The sequence below is a fragment of the Nanorana parkeri genome, unplaced genomic scaffold, assembly GCF_000935625.1.
Source record: "Nanorana parkeri isolate BGI_ZX_2015 unplaced genomic scaffold, ASM93562v1 scaffold1337, whole genome shotgun sequence".
Taxonomy (NCBI): domain Eukaryota; kingdom Metazoa; phylum Chordata; class Amphibia; order Anura; family Dicroglossidae; genus Nanorana; species Nanorana parkeri.
The window spans coordinates 432,982-439,403 of NW_017307605.1; the positions used below are offsets into that span (position 1 = coordinate 432,982).

The window sequence follows — 6,422 nt, forward strand, 5'->3', positions numbered from 1 at the left end:
GTCCAGGGCTGAGTCATTTATATAGTTTTGGGCAGGGGAGCCATCCAGTTCAGAGTCAGCAGCAGCAGAGTATTAATAATAAGAAGCAGAGGGTTGGTCCATGGGACAGCACAAGACCAGGCCTGCCACCATGTTTTCACTGTGGACATCTGTTCAGCTTCCCCCTAGGGGGAAAACAAAGGAGGGCAGGAGCAGCACTAACCTTATGGGACTACTCGCATGCCTTTAGGATGCAGGACTCTGGGCTACACCTTGACTAACCTCCTCAATATAACAATAAGTTTTAAGTAAAAGTTTAAAAAGGCTCCCTGTGTCTGGACTGTTCTTTCCCAAACTTCTAACATGGGGGTTTCTCCAGGAAGTGAGGTTGTGGTGGGCTGGACTGCTGCAGTAGCAGTGCAGTAGTAGTGCAGTAGTAACAAGGAGACTGTACGTGGGGAGAGATCACGTGTACTACTGGCCAGGCCAGGTTGCTCTCAGAGGTGGCTCTGCCACGTAGGTCATGAGTACATTAAGAGCCCTGTTTCCAAAGTAACCAAGAGGATCTGAGCCACTATTAAAGCGGACCTTTACCTCCTTTTACTAAAAATCACATCAGCATTCAACTCTGCATGATTTAAAATTGTTGTATATTCATTAGTTAAGCAAATTTTTTTTATTTACTTTACAAATAAAGTTCATCCACTTCCTGGTCTAGTTCTGGAAAGTGTGCAAGTGCCAAAGTGTTGCATCTTGGGAAGGTTACATCAGCAGAGCATTGCTGGGAAATCTCATCTGTAATCTCATGAGATCCCAGGGAAAGGCATTTTCCTCCCCTGAGATGATGTGCATGATCACATGTCCCAGTCACATGTTCTAGAGTTTAATGAAGTAAATGGGAAACTAGTAATCTGCCCTTAGTAAACATGGTCACTATCAGAAGACTGGGAAAGAAAAGAAAAGAAAAATAAGGTATTCAAAGAATACAATGTCGGCAAATATCTGTGTTGTGTTTGTAGATTGTCATTACTAAACATTTCTAAAGGGGTGTTTATTGTTATTTTAAAGACATGGGTAATGGTCCGCTTTACGGCAGCCAGGGAAGCAAAGAGCAAATTGATTGGATGCCTGGTGCCGCACAGTTGTGACATGTGAAAAGCACACAACCACTGCTGATACACTACGTGTTCTACATTACTTGTATTCAATTTGGAGATATAAAGTGCTTACAAATTATGCCATCAGAGGCCTTGTAGCTATCAACAACCTCCAAGGTCAGGTCAGGAAGCAAATAGATTTGAGGAAACGTGCAACCTGTTTTCTACAATTGTGAAATAAAAGCTAAAGGATGAGTACGTTGTATATGGAATGTGCGATCTGCATAATGATAAGAGAGTAAAGAAAGGAAGGGAAGAGTAGGGGTGGGAAAGAGGAAGAAGCAAGGTGTAAGAAAGAGAAATTAAAGGACTTCCATCTAACATTTTTTTAGTATGTTTCCTACCTTGGGGATATGATAGCCTCTAAATATTGTGTCTTTTGTCACCATATGTGGCACATTGAAGGGAGCAAGGTCACAAAATCTCTGCACCTCATGGATTACAGCTTGTGTATATGGCATATTGAGCTTGTCGTCCATGTTTACCATTCTGTCCCGTCCAATTACCCGATCAATTTCTTCATGAAGTTTATCTGGTAGAAAAAATACACAGAAGGGAAAAAAACACAAAAAATAATTACTGCATTATGATAATGTTGATTATAATGATTATTAATATTGATAAACATTGCTATAAATGACTGCACTCAACAGCAGAATTGGTTCTTTGGAGAGATGTTCTATTAGAAGAGAAATGGCCAGCACTTTTGGTAATAGAGGAACATCTGCCTCATACCTCTTCTCCATCGTTACTGCGCTGGTGCCTAATGAATAGCCCAGAGCTGCCACATGGGGGTGGTGAGACAGTTCTCATCCCATCAAGTTGGCTTGGAGCATACTCAAGGCATTCTTTCTCACAGCTGACAGCTGAAAGAAGCATTGTTAGAGTAAACAAAGAGTGTGTAAAAGTTGCTGGTATGTAATATATTTCAGCTTTCCTGTCCTTAGAGCTGCTGGCTATATTAGTTTTTATTTTTCAGGCTTTTTTTTAACCTTGTGATGCTGCCAGTTCCACACATCCTGTCCAATGCCCAGTCACTGCACTGTATCTATGTTGGGGCAGAATGGTAACTGTAGACTGCTTTCCCGGATTTGACTACTTAAACCTCTTTTTTTACCTCATCTCTGTTTGAGGGGGAGGTGTTCACAGAAGATTGGTGGAAAATCTGTTAACAGTGCTTGAAATTTCTGTGTTGTGCACAGGAAGTTACAAGAATCAATATGTATGTTTCTGTACTTGCAAAAAATGTGCTCAGCCTCTTCATCTGAGTACTGGTAAGCTAAATTATATTACATTTTTATTTTTGGGCTTAGATTTACTCTAAATGAGACTGTTGGATAGCGCTGCATGGGTGAAGCACAGTCACTTGAACCCCTTTTCTACCGCATAGAAAAAATAAGGAGATATCTATTAACATTTACCACCAAATAAAGGCCCAATTTAGCCAGAAAAAAGGTTAAGATTTTCCTGGATACACATGCCAAAGTTGCAAAACAAGGCATTAAGTTTGGTTTTAGCCTGTATCATTAAAGGGTTACATTTCAGGCAACTCTAGGCTGTAAATATCACTAGAGATGCACCGATACCGCTTTTTATATTTCGGTACTTGCCAATACCGAGTACCGATACTTCAGGTAGCATGGAGCCGGCTTCCTGGACAATCAGGAAGCCGGGCAGCGTGTCATTACCCGCTGCTTGGCTTCCTGATTGTCCAGGAAGCCAGCTCCATGATGTTTGGCTGGCTCGATGCTGATTGGCCAGGAAGCCTGCATCCCAGCCAATCAGCAAGGAGCCAGCCTCCTGTCCAAACAGGAAGCCGAGAAAAGTAGATTACCCACAGCCCAGCTTCCCGATTGGCCAGGAAGCCAACTTCATGCTGTTTGGCTGGCTCCAAGCTGATTGGCCGGAAAGCCGACTTCCCGGCCAATCAGGAAGCCTTTCAGGCGGGACAATACCCACGGCCCTGCTTCCCAATTGGCTGGGAAGCCGGCTCTATGCTGTTTGGCTGGCTCCATGCCAATTGGCCAGAAAGCAGGCTTCCCAGCCAATCAGCACGAAGCCGGCCAAACAGCATGGAGACGGCTTCCTGGCCAATCAGGTAGCCGGGCCATGAGTCAGTCAGAGTAAATCTCCCTCTGGCTGGAAGTTCCGGTATCGGGATAAGTATCGGAGCATTTGGGCAAGTATGACTACTTGCGCAAATACTCGGTATCGCCACCTATACTGATATAGTATCGGTATTGGTGCTGCCCTAAAAAGATAACACTTCGGAGTGGACTGACCCTTTAACAGTTTTCTATGTAAAACTCACACGCCTGTTGAATGTTTTCAAACTGTAGCTACTTCCACCTTAAGTGGAGTGGCTCTTTAATTCTAGTGTTGCTAACACTGTAATCAGTTTGGCTGATTTGTAGTCTGGTATCATTTGGTCATTTCTAGGTGTTCTGCTATTGATTGCACCTAAATGTAGTGGGGTGTGACCCTGCCACAGTGTGGTGCAGCCAATAGGGAAACATTAGGAGTGTCTATACCTCTCCAGCCAATCACTAGGAGTTTTATGGCCAGCGGTGCGTGCTGGGAAAGTGCATAAATACTCAGGAACTGTTATGTGCTAGGGGAGTCAGCCTCCTGGCTTGTACTAGGAGTATAATGTACAAGGTTAGAGACCCAGCTGGGTATTGAAAATATCTGGGAAGGAGATTTTGCGGCGATAAATCCCCTGCAGTGCTTATAACTAAATAGATGAACACTTTAATGTGCCATGCAACAATGCAACCTTATATCTGTGACCAAAATGTCCTTTATCAGGAAAATGTGAATAAACACAATTAATATTGTGAAGAAATATATAAACTAAGTGAGACCAAAGAGTCTATCACAATTGTAATAAGGATATAAACCAATAATAACAGTGAGAAATTAAAAAAGATGTACCGCAACCATGCACAGGTGATTGCGGTAATGCGACCCCCGTCTGAATGCACAGACCTCCAGATACTTAAACCCTGAACTATTTAGTGAATATTTAGAATCAAGAAACAAAATCCAAACTCATATAGTGATGAGTGCAATAAGTGACAAAAGTTTTGGAAGGATTGGTGATCGTCCTCCAATTCCTTATGTAGCTTGCTTGTGCATAAATAATCCTTGAAGTGTCACACACGAAAACCCGCTAGGCAGTGCACACTCACCGCATAAAAATCCTTTTAAAGCTTTGCAGACAGCCTGAAGCCGGTATTTGGGTCAGATTCGGTCAGTTGATCTGAGGAACCAGTTGATCTCAACTGCTTCCTCAGCAATAAATGATTGCAATCTGCACCTTGAAGATCCTGCTATTTAAATAAGATTTTTAAATAAATATTGCCATAAATATTGCTTTTTAATAAGTACTTCTCCTTTTCCCTTTCGATTGTTCATTAAGGAACTGAATGTATGGCCTCTATTGAAAGTGGATTTAGGTTATATTATACAAAAATAAGGTTGGAAAACCTATAACTGCTGAGACGATATGCAATAGATTATTTTTTCAGTTCAACAAAAAGACACAGTATATCCCCTGAATATGTGTAATTATTACTGTTGTTCAATTTGCTGTGTAATTTGCTGTGTAGATCGATTGTGTACTAAGGAATTGTATATATGGCCTCTGTAGGGTATATTGTACAAAAAAGGCTAAAACACCTACTACCGCTAAGACTATCTTTAAAGTTCAGCAAAAAGACACAGTATATCCCTTGAATACCTTGAAAACTATTACTGTGTAGATCAAGTAATAACTGCTATCTATGGAAAGAGTGACATCTAGTGGCAGTTTTTTAGAATGCCGGTTAAGTTCTGTATAAATAAGTCTTTAGCTGTGACCTAGATAGACCTGCTATCCCCTTGAGAACGTCCTGAGTGACGAAACGCGTCCGGCGGGCCTATCTGACGTCACAGCGTCACGTAGATTGCCGAAGTGAGCACGGAGGCTCACAAGATACCGGTCGTTTTAGTCCTAAATGTGAGTTTTTATGTTTTTACTATTAAACGTTTACAAACTTACTCCACCATGAGGAGTTCTTCTTGATTTTTAATATATGGGAAACAACATTCGTTAAGCATCTGGAGGAAATGCTAAGAGAAATCTGACCCAAATACTGGCTTCAGGCTGTCTGCAAAGCTTTAAAAGGATTTTTATGCGGTGAGTGTGCACTGCCTAGCGGGTTTTCGTGTGTGACACTTCAAGGATTATTTATGCACAAGCAAGCTACATAAGGAATTGGAGGACGATCACCAATCCTTCCAAAACTTTTGTCACTTATTGCACTCATCACTATATGAGTTTGGATTTTGTTTCTTGATTCTAAATATTCACTAAATAGTTCAGGGTTTAAGTATCTGGAGGTCTGTGCATTCAGACGGGGGTCGCATTACCACAATCGCCTGTGCATTGTTGCGGTACATCTTTTTTAATTTCTCGCTGTTATTCTTGGTTTATATCCTTATTACAATTGTGATAGACTCTTTGGTCTCACTTAGTTTATATATTTCTTCACAATATTAATTGTGTTTATTCACATTTTCCTGATAAAGGACATTTTGGTCACAGATATAAGTTTGCATTGTTGCATGGCACATTAAAGTGTTCATCTACCAGTATTTAGTTATAAGCACTGCAGGGGATTTAGCGCCACAACATTTCCATTCATTCTTCTAGGGCTTTTCAGTCTGTTATTGTGGCAGCTTTGTTTCCCATATTAATAATGCATTATCCACAAGTGCAGATCAACACATTTTATCTGGGAAGGAGAACCAGAGGAGCTCTGAGACTGCGAGAGGTGCCAGAAAGTCCAGGATGGCATTGACCCCAGGAAAAAGTCTGGTGTCTCTCCCAGGGAAGATCTCGTGCACATCCCCTATTTAGCTGTTGCTCTACTACACAGTGTCATCCTTCTGCTCAACTAAAGTATTTCTACACTGTGGAAGCTGGAAGGAATTGAGGAGTCTAGAGTCTATTTTTGCTATGGATCTCTGAAGCCCCATACCCTCTCTCCCAGTATGGTTGTACTTTAACCCTTTCCTTTCGCTGCCACCGACGTAAGGCATACAGCGGAACAAAAGTGTTCACGGCTGGCCAGCTCAGTATGCCTTATGTCGGTGGCATTTACAGTTCTGTATAAGCTTATGGTCGCTTTAGCAATCATAAGCTTATAGCAGAACTGTTCAGCAGACTGTCCCCTTCAAAATAATAGCTGTCATCAGCGGCTCACAAGCCGCTGATGACCGCTATTAACGAAAATACCGGGC

The 6,422-nt window shown here is 41.8% G+C and overlaps 1 pseudogene; it reads right to left on the reverse strand.

The window, feature by feature from the left end:
• LOC108797793 overlaps positions 1 to 6,422 on the reverse strand; it is a 37,113-nt pseudogene that overhangs the window by 2,045 nt on the left and 28,646 nt on the right.